Here is a 20,242-nt window from a genome sequence, read left to right on the forward strand (position 1 = left end):
GAAATATGTACGTTTGTAATCCCATTATCTATGTATCAATTTTATTTTGTTGTTATTAATAATGATAACAAAAAGATAGAAAAAGAAAGAAAGACAGTTCTCAGAATGAACGCGTGTACTGACAGCACTCAGAATGAATATGTACACAGACAGCTCTCAGAATGAACGTGAACACAGACAGCTCTCAGAATGAACGGGGGTACGGACAGCTCTCAGAATGAACGCTGGTGCGGACAGCTCTCAGAATGAATGGGAATACAGACAGTTCACAGAATGAACGAGTGTACTGACAGCACTCAGAATGAATATGTACACAGACAGCTCTCAGAATGAACGTGAACACAGACAGCTCTCAGAATGATCGGGGGTACGGACAGCTCTCAGAATGAACGCTGGTGCGGACAGCTCTCAGAATGAATGGGAATACAGACAGCTCACAGAATGAACGAGTGTACAGAGAGCTCAGTGAATGAACGTGAATACAGACAGTTCTCAGAATGAACGCGTGTACTGACAGCACTTAGAATGAATATGTACACAGACAGCTCTCAGAATGAATGTGAATACAGACAGCTCTCAGACTGAACGGGGGTACAGACAGCTCTCAGAATGAACGGGGATACAGAGCACTATCAGAATGACAGGTGTACAGACAGCTCTGGGAATGAATGTGTACGCAGACAGCTCTCATCATGAGTGGGAACACAGACGGCTCTCGGAATGAACGGTGATACAGACAGCTCTCAGAATGAACAGTGATACAGACAGCTCTCAGAATGAACTGGGGTACAGACAGCTCTCAGAATGAACTGGGGTACAGACAGCTCTCAGAATGATCGGGGGTACGGACAGCTCTCAGAATGAACGCTGGTGCGGACAGCTCTCAGAATGAATGGGAATACAGACAGCTCACAGAATGAACGAGTGTACAGAGAGCTCAGTGAATGAACGTGAATACAGACAGTTCTCAGAATGAACGCGTGTACTGACAGCACTCAGAATGAATATGTACACAGACAGCTCTCAGAATGAACGTGAACACAGACAGCTCTCAGAATGAACGGGAGTACAGACAGCTCTCAGAATTAACGGGGGTACAGACAGCTCTCAGAATGAATGGGAATAAAGAGTCCTTTCAGTATGAACAGGTGTTCAGACAGCTCTACGAATGAACGGGAGTACAGACAGCTCTCAGATTGTACGGGTATAGAGACACCTCTCAGAATGAACAAGTACGCAGACAGATCTCAGAATGAATGGGTGTATGCAGACAGCTCTCACTATGAACGGGAGTACAGAAAGCTCTCAGAATGACAGGTGAACAGACAGCTCTGAGAATGAACGGGGGTACAGGAAGCTGTCAGAATGAACGGGGGTACAGACAGCTGTCAGAATGAACGGGGATACAGACAGCTCTCAGAATGAACGGGGATACAGACAGCTCTCAGAATGACAGGTGTACAGACAGCTCTGGGAATGAACGGGGGTTCAGACAGCTCTCAGAATGAACGGGGATACAGAGCACTATCAGAACGACAGGTGTACAGACAGCTCTGGGAATGAGCGGTTACACAGACGGCTCTCGGAATGAACGGTGATACAGACATCTCTCAGAATGAACTGGGGTACAGACATCTCTCAGAATGAACTGGGGTACAGACAGCTCTCAGAATGAACTGGGATACAGACAGCTCTCAGAATGAACTGGGGTACAAACAGCTCTCAGAATGAACTGGGGTACAGACAGCTCTCAGAATGAACTGGGGTACAGACAGCTCTCAGAATGAACTGGGGTACAGACATCTCTCAGAATGAACTGGGGTACAGACAGCTCTCATAATGAACTGGGATACAGACAGCTCTCAGAATGAACTGGGGTACAAACAGCTCTCAGAATGAACTGGGGTACAGACAGCTCTCAGAATGAACTGGGGTACAGACATCTCTCAGAATGAACTGGGGTACAGACATCTCTCAGAATGAACTGGGGTACAGACAGTTCTCAGAATGAGCTGGGGTACAGACAGCTCTCAGAATGAACTGGGATACAGACAGCTCTCAGAATGAACTGGGGTACAGACAGCTCTCAGAATGAACTGGGGTACAGACAGCTCTCAGAATGATCGGGGGTACGGACAGCTCTCAGAATGAACGCTGGTGCGGACAGCTCTCAGAATGAATGGGAATACAGACAGCTCACAGAATGAACGAGTGTACAGAGAGCTCAGTGAATGAACGTGAATACAGACAGTTCTCAGAATGAACACGTGTACTGACAGCACTTAGAATGAATATGTACACAGACAGCTCTCAGAATGAATGTGAATACAGACAGCTCTCAGACTGAACGGGGGTACAGACAGCTCTCAGACTGAACGGGGGTACAGACAGCTCTCAGAATGAACGGGAATACAGACAGCTCTCAGACTGAACGGGGGTACAGACAGCTCTCAGACTGAACGGGAATACAGACAGCTCTCAGAATGAACAGTGTTACGTACGGCTGTCAGAATGAACTGGTGTTCAGACAGCTCTCAGATTCAAAGGGTATAGATACAGATCTCAGAATGATCGGGGGTACGGACAGCTCTCAGAATGACAGGTGTACAGACAGCTCTCATAATAAACAGGCGTAAAGACAGCTGTCAGAATGAACCAGTGTACAGACAGCGATCAGCATAAATGGGATCACAGAGAGCTCTCCGAATGAACGGAGGTACAGTCAGCTCTCAGAATGAACGGGTACGCAGACAGCTCTCAGAATGAATGGGAATACAGACAGCTCTCAGAATGAACGGGTACGCAGACAGTTCTCAGAATGAAGGGGTACGCAGACAGTTCTCAGAATGAACGGGTTACGCAGACAGTTCTCAGAATGAACGGGTGTACCGACAGCACTCAGAATGAATATGTACACAGACAACTCTCAGAATGAATGGGTATAGAGACGTTCTGAGAATGAACGTGTACGCAGACAGCTCTCAGAATGAACGGGGATACAGACAGCTCTCAGAATGAACGGAGGTACAGACAGCTCTCAGAATGAACGGGAATACAGACAGCTCTCAGAATGAACGGGAATACAGACAGCTCTCAGAATGAACTGGGGTACAGACAGCTCTCAGAATGAACTGGGGTACAGACAGCTCTCAGAATGAACGGAGGTACAGACAGCTCTCAGAATGAACTGGGGTACGGACAGCTCTCAGAATGAAATGGGGTACAGACAGCTCTCAGAATGAACGGAGGTACAGACAGCTCTCAGAATGAACGGGAATACAGACAGCTCTCAGAATGAACGGAGGTGCAGACAGCTCTCAGAATGAACGGAGGTACAGACAGCTCTCAGAATGAACGGGAATACAGACAGCTCTCAGAATGAACGGAGGTGCAGACAGCTCTCAGAATGAACGGAGGTACAGACAGCTCTCAGAATGAATGGGAATACAGACAGCTCTCAGAATGAACGGAGGTACAGACAGCTCTCAGAATGAACGGAGGTACAGACAGCTCTCAGAATGAACGGAGGTACAGACAGCTCTCAGAATGAACTGGGGTACGGACAGCTCTCAGAATGAACGGAGGTACGGACAGCTCTCAGAATGAACGGAGGTACAGACAGCTCTCAGAATGAACGGGAATACAGACAGCTCTCAGAATGAACGGAGGTACAGACAGCTCTCAGAATGAACGGGAATACAGACAGCTCTCAGAATGAACGGGAATACAGACAGCTCTCAGAATGAAATGGGGTACAGACAGCCCTCAGAATGAACAGGTGTACAGACAGCTCTCAGAATGAATGGGAATACAGACAGCTCTCAGAATGAACGGAGGTGCAGACAGCTCTCAGAATGAACGGAGGTACAGACAGCTCTCAGAATGAATGGGAATACAGACAGCTCTCAGAATGAACGGAGGTACAGACAGCTCTCAGAATGAACGGAGGTACAGACAGCTCTCAGAATGAACGGAGGTACAGACAGCTCTCAGAATGAACTGGGGTACGGACAGCTCTCAGAATGAACGGAGGTACGGACAGCTCTCAGAATGAACGGAGGTACAGACAGCTCTCAGAATGAACGGGAATACAGACAGCTCTCAGAATGAACGGAGGTACAGACAGCTCTCAGAATGAACGGGAATACAGACAGCTCTCAGAATGAACGGGAATACAGACAGCTCTCAGAATGAAATGGGGTACAGACAGCCCTCAGAATGAACAGGTGTACAGACAGCTCTCAGAATGAATGGGAATACAGACAGCTCTCAGAATGAATGGGAATACAGACAGCTCTCAGAATGAACAGGAATAAACAGTCCTTTCAGAATGAACAGGTGTTCAGACAGCTCTCCGAATGAACGGGGGACAGACAGCTCTCAGAATGAACGGGGGTACAGACAGCTCTCCGAATGAACGGGGGACAGACAGCTCTCAGAATGAATGGGAATACAGACAGCTCTCAGAATGAACGGGGGTACAGACAGCTCTCCGAATGAACGGGGGTACATACAGCTCTCAGAATGAACGGGTGTACGGACAGCTCTCAGAGTGAACGGGAATACAGACAGCTCTCAGAATGAACGGGGGTACAGACAGCTCTCAGAATAAACGGGTATATAGACAGCACTCAGAATGAACGGGGGTAGAGACAGCTCTCAGAATGGACAGGAATACAGACATCTCTCAGATTAAACGGGAATATAGACTGCTCTCAGAATCAACAGTTCTAAGAATGAATTGCAGTAAAGACAGCTCTCAGAATGGACAAGAATACAGACATCTCTTAGAATGGACAGGAATACAGACATCTCTCAGAATGAACGGGAATACAGACAGCTCTCAGACTGAACGGGCATACAGATAGCTTTCAAAATAAATGTGAATGCAGACTGCTCTCAGAATGAACGATGTTACGTACGGCTTTCAGAATGAATGTGTGTTCAGACATTTCTCAGATTGAATGGGTATAGATACAGCTCTCAGAATGAACTGGAATACAAACAGCTATCTGACTGAACAGGTGTACAGTCAGTGCTCAGACTGAATGGATGTACAGACAGCTCTCAGAATGAATGGGAATACAAACGTTTCTCAGAATGAACGGGGATACAAACGTTTCTCAGAATGAATGGGTACACAGCTCTCATACTGAACGGGTATACAAACAGCTCTCAGACTGAATGGGAATACAAACGTTTCTCATACTGAACGGGTATACAAACAGCTCTCAAAATAAATTTGAATACAGACAGCTCTCAGAATAAATAGTGGTACAGACAGCTCTCAGAATGAACGATATTACGTACGGCTGTCAGAATGAACGGGTGTTCAGACATTTCTCAGATTGAACGAGTATAGATACAGCTTTCAGATTGAACTGGAATACAAACAGCTATCTGACTGAACAGGTGTACAGACAGTGCTCAGACTGAACGGATGTGCAGACAGCTCTCAGAATGAACGGGAATACAGACAGCTCTCAGAATGAACGGGTACGCAGACAGTTCTCAGAATGAAGGGGTACGCAGACAGTTCTCAGAATGAACGGGTTACGCAGACAGTTCTCAGAATGAACGGGTGTACCGACAGCACTCAGAATGAATATGTACACAGACAACTCTCAGAATGAATGGGTATAGAGACGTTCTGAGAATGAACGTGTACGCAGACAGCTCTCAGAATGAACGGGGATACAGACAGCTCTCAGAATGAACGGAGGTACAGACAGCTCTCAGAATGAACGGGAATACAGACAGCTCTCAGAATGAACAGGGATACAGACAGCTCTCAAAATATATTTAAATACAGACAGCTCTCAGAATGAACGGGGGTACAGACTGAACTCAGAATGAACAGGGTACAGACAGCTCTGAGAATGAAAGGGAATTCAGACAGCTCTCAGGATGAACGGGGGTGTAGACAGCTCTCAGAATGAATGGGAATACCAACAGCTCTCATAATTACAGGTGTACAGACAGCTCTCAGAATGAACGGGTGTACTGAGAGCGCTCAGACTGAACGACAATACAGACAGCTTGCAGAATGAACGGGGGTACAGACTGAACTCAGAATGAACGGGGTACAGACAGCTCTGAGAATGAAAGGGAATTCAGACAGCTCTCAGGATGAACGGGGGTGTAGACAGCTCTCAGAATGAATGGGAATACCAACAGCTCTCATAATTACAGGTGTACAGACAGCTCTCAGAATGAACGGGTGTACTGAGAGCGCTCAGACTGAACGACAATACAGACAGCTCGCAGAATGAACGACAATACAGACAGCTCGCAGAATGAACGACAATACAGACAGCTCGCAGAATGAACGGGAATACAGACTTCTGTCATCATGAACGGGAATACAAACAACTCTCAGAGTGAACGGGTACACCAACAGCTCTCAGAATGAACGGGAATACAGACACCGCTGAGAATGAACGGGTGATCAGACATCTCTCAGAATGAACAGGTATACAGACAGCTCTTAGAATGAATGGGGACACCAACAGCTCTCAGAATGAATGGGAATACAAACAACTCTCAGTGTGAACAGGTACACCAACAGCTCTCAGAATGAACGGGAATACAGACACCGCTGAGAATGAACGGGTGATCAGACATCTCTCAGAATGAACAGGTATACAGACAGCTTTTAGAATGTATGGGGACACCAACAGCTCTCAGAATGAACATGTATACAGACAGTTCTCAGGCTGAACGGGTACACAGAAAGCTCTCAGAATGAATGGGAATACAGACAGCTCACAGAATAAACGGGTACAGACAGCTCTCAGAGTGACAGGAATACAGACAGCTCTCAGAATGAATGGGAGTACAGACAGCTCTCAGAATGAACGGGTGTTCAGACATCTCTCAGGATTAACAGGTATACAGTTCTCAGAAGGAACAGTGGAACAGACAGCTCTCAGAATAAACGGGGGTACGGACAGCTCTCAGAATGAACGGGGGTACAGACAGCTCTCAGAATGAACGGGGGTACAGACAGCTCTCAGAATAAATGGGGGAACGGACAGCTCTCAGAATGAACGGGGGTACAGACAGCTCTCAGAATGAACGGGAATACAGACTGCTCTGAGAATGAACGGGTATAGAGACGTTCTGAGAATGAATGGGGGTTCGGAGAACTTTCAGAATGAACGGGGGTACAGAGAGCTCTCAGAATTTGCGGGGGTACAGACAGCTCTAAGAATGAACGGGGGTACAGACAGCTCTCAGAATGAACGGGGGTATGGACAGCTCTCAGAATGAACAGGAATAAACAGTCCTTTCAGAATGAACAAGTGTTCAGACTGCTCTCAGAAGGAACAGTGGTACAGACAGCTCTCAGAATGAACGGGAGTTCAGACATCTCTCAGGATTAACAGGTATACAGCTCTCAGAAGGAACAGTGGTACTGACAGCTCTCAGAATGACCAGCAATACAGACAGCTCTCAGACTGAACGAGGGTACAGACAGCTCTTAGAATGAATGGGAATACAGGCAGCTCTCAGAATGAACAGGAATACAGACAGCTGTCAGAATGAATGGGAATACAGACAGCTCTCAGAATGAACGGGAATACAGACTGCTCTGAGAATGAACAGGTATAGAGACGTTCTGAGAATGAACGGGGGTTCGGAGAACTTTCAGAATGAACGGGGGTACAGAGAGCTCTCAGAATTTGCGGGGGTACAGACAGCTCTAAGAATGAACGGGTACACAGACAGCGCTCAGAATGAACGGGGATACAGACAGCTCTCAGAATGAAAGGGAATTCAGACAGTTCTCAGAATAAACAGGGTTACAGACAGCTCTCACAATGACTGGGTACACAGACAGCTCTCAGAATGAACGGGGGTACAGACAGTTCTCAGAATAAACGGGTACAGACAGCTCGCAGAATGATCTGGGGTACAGACAGCTCGCAGAATGATCTGGGGTACAGACAGCTGTCAGAATGAATGGGAATACAGACAGCTCTCAGAATGACTGGGGATACAGAGAGCTCGCAGAATGATCTGGGGTACAGACAGCTCGCAGAATGACCGGGGATACAGAGAGCTCTCAAAATGACAGGTACACGGACAGATCTCAGAATGAACGCCTATACAGGCAGCTCAAAGAATGCTTAAGAGGAATGAAGAATGATCATGTTAATTAGGCACGTTGGAAAATACATGGTTGAGTGGAAAAGTGAATACTTCTTTAATGATTCTGCAGGAGGGCCACAGTAAGCTGTTCCACAAGTTGAAATTGTAGAACCTGAGGAAATGGCCTGTGCTCATAAAGGAAGTAAGTTCAAAATAAATATGTAAAATTATTCCTTCAATGAGCTGAAGCTAAATGCATGGGACAGCTGCAGGGAGATGAAAGAATCTGATAGTGTGCAATCATTCTTATGCAGGAGGGACATGTCGCAAAAATTGTATTTTGTTTTACATTTTGAATAGTTCATGTTATGACTTTTGACATAGTATCTGTGGAGGGGTGGGGAGGGGTAAGGTTACCTCTCTAACTTTCCACCACTTGTCTTTTGACACTTTCATACCAATTGAAAAGATTAATCAGCCTGCCACACCACGTTATTTTATCATATGACTTGCAGGATGTTGGGAAATGTACTAGAATCTGTTTTGCATCTAGTAATACTTATTTGTGTATTTAGGGATAAACTATGAATTCCAATCTGGAATCATGCCACGTATCAAATGAATGGTGTTTAAAAGATTTTACCAGTTACATCATCGTCCTTTGAAGAGGTGGACCAGAGATGCGATTTGCTGTAAATGAAAATGCCCTCTCAAAGTGAGTTTGGCTGTTTATGTGACTAATTTAATAGTTTCAGAGAGTCTGAAGATAAAGAATTTATGTAAAACTAGGGCCAGTCATTCTAAGTTTATTTTAGGTAAACTGAGTAGAGTGTTGCCATGGAGGAATTATTCTATTTTATTGCCTGGTGTAATTTCACATTACTCTCTGGAGGAGAACCACTGTTGCCATTGCCAGGAGTGTGCTACCACATTGTTCAGTTACACAGGCAGGGAGGAAGAGGCAGAGAGAGCAGCAGTTATAGGGGATCCAATAAAAAGTGAAATAGATAGATGTTTCTGCAGTCATAATCTTTTTTACTCTGATGCAGGGGCCAAGGATGTCTCTGAATGGCTGGAGAACATTCTGAATGGAATGGCTGGAGTACTAGAAGTTGTGATCTGCATTGGTGCCAGTGACTTGAACTTAAATATGGATGAGGTCCAGAAAGACATTTCGAGAGGTTGGAGAGAATATGGCATCAAAACTAATAATCTGAGGATTTCTACCAAAACCACATGCTAGAGAGAAGCCTACATAAAGGAATACCTTTAGATTTCTGAAAACTTTGGACACTTTCTAGGATAGCTGTAAAAATTAGCTGGGTTGTTCCTCAGCATCCTCACAGGTGATGTTGGGGCTGGTTTGAACTAGCTTTGTTGAAGGACAGGAATCTTAATGGACAGCTGGGGGAAAGGCTGGATGTGGATCAGAAACATAATAACTAGGCAGCAGAAACAAAAGCAAGCATCAAATAATATTGAAAGGCCAAATTTAAAGGCATTACATATATCTAAATAACCGTCAAAGCCAGTGCACTCCACTGGGGGCAGTGTTGAGTGGTGTCCATGGTGGAGTCGGTGCTACCCCAGTGTTTGCTCAGCAGAAGACAACTGTATTGTGGTCGACTGCAGATTTCTGTGGCATTCATGGACTCAGGGTCTGGATGTTCTTTTAGATTGGTGGTATTTTACATGTGCTTGCTATCTTTTATGTGCTATGTGTGCTTTGTGCTGTATGAGACTGTTGGTGCTATGTTTCACATCTTGGCCCTGGAGTAACGCTGTTTCATTTGGCTGTATTCATGGGTATTCACGTATGGTTGAACGACAATTAAACTTGAATTGAACACACGCTGTATTTGTGAAAAGATGAATGAAATAATGGCACAATTAGTCATAAATTCCATTGCAGAAATGTGCTGAAAGATGACCAAAGCTGGAAGCCAAATATGTCAGGGTATTTAACATTCAGGAACTACGGAGAAAAGAAAAAGAAAATGAGGTAGTACTTTGGATAGGAAATCATGTCGCATGCAGGAAGCATCCTGGTATCGCAGATCATGATAAAGAATTGGGTTTGGTGGAGTTAAGAACAAGCAGAAGGGCAAAAACATGAATAGGAATTGTCTCTGGATCTCGGAATATCAATAAAGATGTAGGGAACGGAATATATGAGGAAATTAAAAGTACATGTAACGAGGGTAGTGCAGTAATCAGGGACATCACAACTTGCATATAGATTGAGGAAATGAAATTAGTACTAACGCTATAGAGGATGAATTCCAGAAATGTATATAATATGAATTTCTTGATCAACGTTTTGAGGAGCCAACTTGGGAACATTTTAGTTTAAATCTAGTACCATGCAAGGAAAAATAGTTCATTAATAATATTGTTAAGGTGCATTTAGGACAGAGGGAATGTAATATGTCTGTTTTTTGTTAAGTTTGCCAAATTTGAAGTTTGATCTGAAATTAAAGTTTACAATCTAATTGTAGGTCTGAAGGGTAGGTCCAATTGTCCTGTCAATGTGAGTTTACCTGCTTTTTATGTGACTAGTTTATTAGTTTAAGTGAGTCCAAAGAAAAATAATTTCTGTAAAAATGGTGCCAGTCATTTTGAACATTTTTTGTAAAATAAATAGTGTGTTGTGATACATTGTAATGGAGGAATTGGCCTAATTTATTGCATGATAATTGGGAAACTATATTAACTAGTGTAACATTGAACAAATTATCATCTGAAGAAATAATACATCATTTGTAATAAATATGCATTCCTATAAGGCATAAAGATACAGCAGGAAATGATCCCACCATGGATGACAGAAGAAAAAAGTCAAAGATAAAGGTACATAAAGCTGCTAGAAAAGAAACTGTAAGTCTGACAATTTGGAATACCAGGGAATTGATAAAGAGAGCAGAATTAGAATAAGAGAGTTGAACTGCTGAAGTGCAGAAGCTTGTGTACTGTGGAGAAACTTGGATTAATATAACTGGTGACCTAATAGTCAGCATAGATTTGGTAGGTTAAGGGGGCTGAATCTTTGCTGTATCACTCTGTTTCTGTGTCTCTGACTTCAAGTAACTGGGCAATGAACATGCAATCACTATAAGACCTAGTGTTTGTACTTACAAAGACAAAGGATAACAAGGGCAAATGTCGATCTCCTACAAAGACAGCAGGTTTAATAATGCGGAAAAAACAAAGTGTCGGAGGAATTCAGTGAATACTTCATGAAAGACAGCACAAAATAAATTTCAAACGTCATATGGCTCTAAATGAGGACATAGAAGAAATTGGTAATAGTAAAGAAATACCAATAGAGAAGTAGTGAACACTCATAAGTCTGAAAAGAATTCATGATCTGCATGCCAGAGTTTCAAAAGAGGTGTCTGGTAGAATTCCTAGTTATCACCTTCCAAAATTCTACCTGTGACTTTACTATTTAAAAAGGAGAGGGGCAGAGAAAAAAAAATCAAATACCATTTGGTTATCTTGATAATGGTAGTTGGCAAAATGTGCAAACCATCAATTAGGGGTGTAGCATTAAGTCACTTATAGCGTAAGCATGCACTAAAGAAAGAGAAATTACTTTTGAAGAACCTTTTGAAGTTCTTGGTGGATGTTTTGACGTGAGTAGGTGTGGAATTCCAGTGGATGTAATGTATTTGGATTTTGGAAGCTTTCCAAAGTTGGAGTACAAGAAAATGTGATTGGAGTTCGTGAACTGATAGACTAAAAATAGTATGAATAAATGACTCTTTCTGGGATTTATAGGCTATGAATGGTGGGTTACAATATGGATCAGTACTTCTACTGTTCAACCCCAGTTACCCCTCTCCCTCTCCTTCCCCCATCACCCAGAATCTATATCAGTGATTCCACTGAGGGGATCAATTAAAGGTTTTCAGAATTATTGAGAATGTGATTCTTGCTGTTTGCCAGCTAAATAATATTTTGACTTTTAATGCTGGAGGATTTGCATACAATGGTAATTATCTCTTACTACAATTATACGGAGCTTTGGTGAGAATGTATGTAAAATAATGTGTGCAACTTTTATTATTTAATTAAACATAGATATACTTGCTACAGGGTTTCTGCACTGGAGATCTAGATTGGTTCCTGGAATGGCAATTCTGTCATATGGTAGGAGATTAAGTAGTCTCTGTTCTTAGACTTCAAAGGAATAAGAGGTGATTTCATTAAGACAGAATTTCTAGAAGATTTGGCAGGTAGTTGCCCTTGGTAGAAAAGTCTAAGTCACAGCCTCAAAATAAGGAACAAGGTATTTCAAGATTTAAGATTGTTTGCCACACTCACAAAATGCTGGAGGTACTCAGCAGGTCAGGCAGCATCTATGGAAATGAATAAACAGTTGACTTTTTGGGCCAAACCCCTTCTTCAGGACTGGAAAGGAAGGGGAAGGATGTCAGAATAAAAAGGTGGGGGAGTGGAAGGAGAGCAAGGGAAAATTACCAGAAGGAAAAATCGATGTTCATGCCATCAGGTTGGAGGCTACCTGGACAGAATACGAGGTGTTGCTCCTCCACCTTGAGAGTGGCCTCATCATGGCAAAAGAGGAGGCTATGGACCAACATGTGAGAATGGGAATAAAGACAGCAATTTAAAATGTTTGGCCACCAGAAAATTCTGCTTTTGGTGGATGGAGTGGGGGTACTCAACAAAGCGGTCCCTCAGTTTTCGCCAGGTCTCACCAAAGTAGGGCAGGTGGCATTGGGAGCACTTGATACAATAGACAACTCCAACAGATTTGCAGATGAAGTATTGCCTCATCTGGAAGGACTATTTGGGGCCCTCAGGGGAGGTGATGGAAGAGGTGAATGGCAGATGCCACATTTCTATAACTTGCAAGGATAAATGCCAGGAGGGAGATTAGTGTGGAGTAACAAATGGACAAGGGAATCACAGAGGGAGCTATCCTGGTGGAAAGCGGTGAGTAGAGGGGTGGGGGAGGTAAAGGTGTGTTTGGTGGCAGGATCTCATTGAAGATGGTGGAAGTTGTGGAGAATGATGTGTTGGATGCAGAGTCTGAAGGGGTGACAGATCCCCGTTAAGGCGGCGGGAAGATGGGATGAGCACGGATGTTCGGGAAATGGAAACGATGCGGAAAACAGCAGTGTCAGTGGTGGAGGAAGTGAAATCCTGTTCTTTGAAGAAGGAGGGCATCTCTGATGTCCCGGAAAGGAAAGCCTCATCCTGGGAACAGACGTGGCAGAAATGAAGAAACTGAAAAAGGGGAAGAGCATTTGTACAGGAGATGGTGGGAAGAGGTGTAGTCAAGATAGCTGTGGGAATCAGTAGGTTTATAAAAGATGTCAGTAGACAATTTGTCTCCAGAGATGGAGACAGAGATATCGAGAAAAGGGAGAGGGATGTCAGAAATGGACCAAGTGAATTTAGAGGCAGGGTGGAAGTTGGAGGAAAAGTTGGTGGAATTGTTACGCACAGCTTGGCTGCATGAAACAGCACCAATGCAGTTGTCAATGTAGCACAGAAAAGTTGTGGACTGTTACCAGGGAAGGCTTGGAACATGGACTGTTCGAGATAGCCAACAAAAAGGTAGGCATAGCTGAAGTTCATGGCTTCGACTTTGGAGAAAGTGGGAGGAGCCAAGGGAGAAATTATTGAGGGTGAGGACCAGTTCAGCCAGATGGACGAAGGTGGTGGTGGAGGGGGAGTTGTTTGGGTCTTTTGTTGAGAAAGAGCGGAGAGCTTTACGGCCTTCTTGATGGATGATAGAAGTGTATAGGAACTGGACACCTATGCTGAAAATGAGCCAGGGAATCGAATATCGTTGAGGAGATTGAGAGCATTTGAAGTTGATGGGAAGGAGGAATAGAATGGAGTCGAGGTATGTGACTCAAGATTGCTTAATGTCATTTCCTGTACACAAGTGTAAGGAGGACGAGGTAGCATAAAAAAACCCGACGAAATATAAAGAACACATTTAGTAATTCTGAAAAAACCACACACAATAAATACATAAGGCACAGTAGCTTATGTACTTCTGAATATCCATAAAGTGACATTAGGATATACGTAAGTTATCTGACAGGAAATAATAAATTCGTGAGTGGAGGCTTGGGGAAAGTAACTGTTTTTGAGGCTGGAGGTCCTGGCCTGGATGCTGCATAGCCTCTTCCCAGATGGGACTGGGCCAAGTAGTCTGTGAGCAGAGTGCGTGTTACTGATGTTACTGGTCCTTTTCTGAGACCTTTTCTGTATGTATGTTCTTGATGGCGTGTACCAGTGATGCATTGGGCAGTTGTGACCATCCTGTCCAGCACAGAGCAGTTTCCATACCATGCAGTGAAGCAGCTTGTCAGGATGCTCTCCACTGTGCACCTGTAGTCTGCATTGAGTAGAGATGGACTCCACGAGTTCTCCTGAAGTCTATAACCAGTTTCATTATATTGTTCACATTAAGGAAGAGGTTATTTGCCCAGCACCAGGCCTCGAGCTCTGTAGGTTGTCCCATCTTTGTTGGTGACGAGTCCCACCACTGTCGTGTCATCAGCAAATTTGACGATGTGATTACTCAGGTGTGTGGCCACGCAGTCATGTGTGAGCAGAGTGTGGGCAGCAATGGGCTTCAGCGCACAGCCCTGGGGGGCACTCGTGTTGAGGATGAGGGGAGGGAGGAGTGGTTGTACATCTTGACCCTCTGAACTTGAGAAATGTCTTCACTGAAATGGTGCTGAACCCACTGGGATTCTGCACTCTGGATGAGTACTGAGAGGTATGCATTCAAAACAAAGGTGGAAAGATTTTCAGATATTGGTGGATTCTGGGCAAATTATGTTGAGATAAGTTCAACCACAATCTTTTTAGTAGCATGAAAGGCTTGAATGGCCGAATGGAGCATATGTAATTGTCTTAGGTACTGTATGATCAGTCCCTTTATTTCAATGATGATTTTGTGATTTTGATTTGATAAATTTCATTAAAATGATTTTGATAGGTCATTATGTAAATAAGGAGTTGTCAAACTATATATGACTTGAATATTTATAACTTGTAAATTCCCAAGAACTACCACTTATAGATATGTTGTGCAGGGAATTGAGACTGGGGATAACTAAGAATTTAATCTGAAGATCATATAGTTGTCACTGTAAGAAGATTCTTCTTACAGGTCTGTCTGGAAAATTCACCTGAGTTTGTTACATTATATATCGAAAAAACATATGCACCACTTAATTACTGATATATGTATATTTTAAATGTGCAAGATGCTTTAAAAATAATAATTTCCCACATTGCAGTGTATCAGGATGGTGGGGTTGAACATGTTTAACCTGACTCTTTGGGTATAGTAAGCATAACCTTTTCTCTGCAATTTTTGTTTGATCTCCTTTCAAACTTCTTATTGCTATAACAATAGTATGTTGGTTCTTGTCCATCCCATTGGCATGATCTTTCAGTGATTCTGTTACGGTTATCGGATTTAATGAGTATGCCACAAGAAAATGAATCTCAGGGTTGTATATAGTGACATATATGTACTTTGATAATAAATTTATTTTTGAACTTTTAACTTTGAATCTTAGCCCAAAACAGCTGCGACTTTACCTTGACACTGTGTCCTGGCTGGTTCATCAGCATTTTGTGATAGCTGTGATTTCTTCTTCATGTTCAAGATTGGAACATCATGTGTTAGTGTTCATTTGCGAAATTCCAATAAAATGCTTATTCAAGAATAATGAATTGCATTCCGCTTTCACAGCACAGTATCTTAGCAGTGAGCCCAATTGCTTTATAGCGCCACCAAACACCGATCAGGGTTTGATTGCTGCTGGTGTCTGTGAGGAGTTGTATAGACTCCCCCAGGACCATGCAGGCTTCCTCTGTGTGCTGCAGTTTCCTACCCCATTCCAAGGATGTACAGGATAAGGTTAGGGTTAGTAAGTTGTGGGTTTGCTATGTTGGCACTGGAAGCATAGTGACACTTGCCTCCAGAAAAATCCTCGAACCGTTCTGGTCATTGTTGCAAAAAGATGCATTTCATTGTATGTTTTGATGTTTCAATGTGCATGTGACAAACAAAGCTAACCTTATCTCAGTAAAACATTGCAAACACCTTCAGCCCAGGAACTAATTTTCAAGTGCAGTAACATTCAAAGCTATTTATTTTCTATATGAAATGCATTTTTGCTAGGATCAGGAAATTACAGCTATACAGGACCCTGGTCAGACCCCACTTGGAGTACCGTACTCAGTTCTGGTCACCTCACTACAGGAAGGATATGAAAACTATAGAAAGGGTGCAGAGGAGATTTACAAGGATGTTGCCTGGATTGGGAAGCATGCGTTATGAGAATAGGTTGCGTGAACTTGGCCTTTTCTCCTTGGAGCGACGGAGGATGAGAGGTGACCTGATAGAGGTGAATAAGATGACGAGAGGCATTGATCGTATGGATAGTCAGAGGCTTTTTCCCAGGGCTGAAATGCCAACACAGGAGGGCACAGTTTTAAGGTGTGTGGAAATAGGCGCAGAGGAGATGTCAGGGGTAAGTCTTCTACACAGAGAGTGGTGAGTGCGTGGAATGAGCTGCCGGCGATGGTGGTGGAGGCAGATACGATGGGGTCTTTTAAGAGACTCCTGGATAGGTACATAGAGCTTAGAAAAATAGAGGGCTATGGGTAACCCTAGGTAATTTCTAAAGTAAGTACATGTTCGGCACAGCATTGTGGGCCGAAGGACCTGTATTGTGCTGTAGGTTTTCTATGTTTCTAAATGAAACATGAATTATCAGTTTCATCAACTTTTGCTTACTTATTTAAATTTCTGCACTGATCAGATTGTTATATAGTTTAAAATTAAAATAGTATGCTACTCTTTAGGTTCTGTAGCCCAAGTCTCATTGGTGTTTCTTTGAAAGTTGTTCAACACTGGTTTTGCATGACATGCATTAAGGTGACTAATTCACCCAACCCTCTTCCTATAGACCTCACCTACTGTTGAGTTTTGCACTGTGTATATAAAATACAAATATTCATAAAATTTTATATTGGCCAGCTGCCTACCAACCTTTTAATGCATTTTTACTGGTACCATTCAATTTTTATACTGTATACTGTTTTTTAAAAATTATCTTTAAAATAAAAGTTTTGAAACATACTCAGCAAATAAATTATTTCTGTACTTGGCAACATTAAATGGGTGAAAACTGATACAGAAAAGTTTTAATTGATGGAATTTTTTTACAAATATTCATTGTCCTGGAATTAGATTAATTTTTAATTTGTAAATTCCAAAAAATTCAAATTATGTATTCTTTAAGTGTTAAGTCTGAACAACTGTGTCCAGTTGTATTCTTGGCTTGTTTCTTTATATTATTTTGAATACAGTTGTTTAAATCATCACAGTTTAAATCATCATAAAAATTTTACAAGCTACTAGAGCTTTCATCGGGGATTTTATTGTCAGCTGTCCACATGTGCTTTTTAGCGCCACCTGGTGATAGGTTTAAAGGTTGCATATTGTATAAGATGAATTCTTTCTGTTCAAAGCCTTTTATCTAGTTCAACTATTTACAGCTTCAATAAAAAGGTGAAACTTATATGAGCAAAACCTTGTAAAATATATATCACCTTTAATTGAGTCATTGCAGATTTCTCTCAAATCAAAAACAGTTTTGACAAGCAGTTTTTAATCTGAGCTCCCTTTGAAATTCAGAAGTCATTCTGAACAAGTTCTTGGTTTGATGAATATGGGTCAAAATATCCATCATTGGCAAGATATATTCCATCAGTGTCATTACAATGCACCATCTTGCTGTATTTTTATAACAATGTATGTTTACATTGCTCTTGAATGTAAGTAGATAATCAATTAAAATTGAACACAATGCCACGAAATGTAACATTATTGAATGTGAGCATCAAAACCGAAGGCAGGTTTTAAAGGAGGAGGAAGAGGTGGAGAAGCTATATGGATGGAGAAGAATTTCTAGACTTTAGACTCCCAATAGCAGTGGAGAAATTAATTAAAGTGGATGCTTGTATCAGTTGTGGAGTAACTCCTTCCTTTTGACCCTGAACACTTCTGCAAGATCTTTGAACAGATCAATCCTGAGCTAAATTTCAGTCTTCAATCATTTAACTGAACCTTGGCTTGCTGAGGCTTTGTAAACCAATACGATTAACTAGTTATCACAGAAACCCTTAGTGATCCAGCAGGTCAGGCAGCACACGTGGAGGTAGAGGGATAGTCGATGTTTTGGGTCAACTCCCTGCACCAGAACTTGGCCTGAAACATCAACTATTCCTCTGCCGCTACAGGTGCTGCCTGGCCTGCTTTGCTCACCCAGAAGTTTGCTTTTTGTGTTATATTCCAGCAAATGCTGTGTGTTGTATGATACCTGATAAGTTGATTACACCAAATTATAATTACTCAGAAGGTATGAAGATGGCTGATACGAACAATCCACACAGGTGCCATGCAATGTGGTCCTCTGAAAATGAGATTGAACCACACGAATAATCATATTATTGGATTTTATTTGCTAAGTCAAGTACTGGCAACTTTGGTGGCCAAGTAGATCTTCCTTACTGCAGCAATGAATTTATCCAGCAGCAAACCTCAATGACGCACATTGATGTTTGGACACACCATAACTAGAGCTGGATTGTCTCAAAGACCCCACTATGCTGGATTGTTGCAGGGAGGACTCATACTATTTGAGTGTGGTTTATATGGGCCCTCAAAGCCTGTTGAGCCATTAGTGGGGTGTGCTTAGTAGTACGTACAGAATGTCTCCATGGATTGTTTCTGTCAAGCTCTGGAATGGGAGTTTTATTCATAATGATTGTTCTGATGCAGACATAAGCTGCTGGGTTAAATAAATAATTAGCTAAAGTAAAGTTTAGTTTGGCATGTATTGTCTTGAATACCGTGTGTAGCTGCAGCCCCTCTTCTAACAAGAGTTCAAGACTCTGAGTTAAGGAAGAGGACATGGTCAGAGTATTTGTATGATGAAGAGTTCAATTTGCATAAACTTAGTATGTACTGACCAGCTCCCTACTCGAGGATGAGTGCAGAATCTGCAGCCTACACAGAGCCTGGATAATTGCTGAGAAATGTTGGTTTCCTGAACCTTCACTGATGTCTTCCTCAGATCATAGTGCATGGTTGGGTGTCTCATGGAGGTGGACCTTTCCATAAAACTTCTATTTCTATTTTACCACCAACACTGAGAAGGTGAAATATATTGTGGATTTCCATGCTACTACTGACCTGAAGGCACTATACCTTTCCAATACTGTCACTCAGAGACTTCCCCAGCTCAGCAAACATTGATGTCTGTAACCCGCAGCAGAACCAATTTGCACATTTAAACTTTCAGGAATGAGTTGGCGGCAGGTCATTAGTGTATGGTTTGAAAGTGGTTGGGATTAAACCTGACCTTTAGTGTAACCCTATTTTTTGGTTTTCTTGAAAGCTATACAAAAATAAGGGAACTATAGTTCAGAGTTGGCCTGCAATAACATCAGTAACCCAATGAGGGAGAACCCTTGTTGTTTTGCTAAGCAAACCCAACCATGAAGCTCTACCCGAAGTTGCAGTAGAAGGAAGATAGTTTTTGTTTAAAATTTCTGGTACTAATCTAGAATCCTAGGACTCGTCGGGTCCTAAGTGGGAATGAATATTGTCCCCCTACTCTGAGACTATGTTTGTTCAGAACAAAAACATGGAATGGTAAACTCAGAATTGGGTGGGAAACACTAAGCTTGCAAACGTTGTGCATTTGCATGCTCCAGCTTTGTGTGGCCTGTTAATTCAACAGCTAGAAGTTCAGTTTAGTCAAGTCAAGTCACTTTTATTGTCATTTCAACTATAACTGCTGGTACAGTACAGAGTAAAAATGAGACAAGGTTTTTCAGGACCATGGTGTTACATGACACAGTACAAAAACTAGACTGATCTACATAAAAAAACAACACAGAGAAAAAAAAACACACAACAACTACACTAGACCACAGACCTACCCAGAACTGCATAAAGTGCACAAAACAGTGCAGGCATTACAATAAATAAACAGGACAAGAGGGGCAGTAAGGTGTCAGTCCAGGCTTCAGGTATTGAGGAGTCTGATAGCTTGGGGGAAAAAACTGTTAC

General features: G+C 42.6%; 1 protein-coding gene across 14 annotated transcripts in view; it reads left to right on the top strand.

Moving 5' to 3' along the window:
• znf469 (zinc finger protein 469) overlaps positions 1 to 20,242 on the top strand; it is a 465,067-nt gene that overhangs the window by 361,231 nt on the left and 83,594 nt on the right. For 5 of the 14 annotated variants that reach the window (XM_073070180.1, XM_073070183.1, XM_073070181.1 and 2 more), the window contains 3 exons: positions 6,193 to 6,640; positions 8,225 to 8,296; positions 8,670 to 8,809. The exons of 8 other annotated variants lie outside the window; for them this stretch is intronic. The gene's annotated coding sequence lies outside the window, so the exon portion shown is untranslated. The remainder of the gene's footprint in view (positions 1 to 6,192; positions 6,641 to 8,224; positions 8,297 to 8,669; positions 8,810 to 20,242) is intronic. One more of the 14 variants, XM_073070186.1, reaches the window with a different exon arrangement.

Source organism: Hemitrygon akajei, chromosome 17, assembly GCF_048418815.1.
Source record: "Hemitrygon akajei chromosome 17, sHemAka1.3, whole genome shotgun sequence".
Classification (NCBI taxonomy): Eukaryota; Metazoa; Chordata; class Chondrichthyes; order Myliobatiformes; family Dasyatidae; genus Hemitrygon; species Hemitrygon akajei.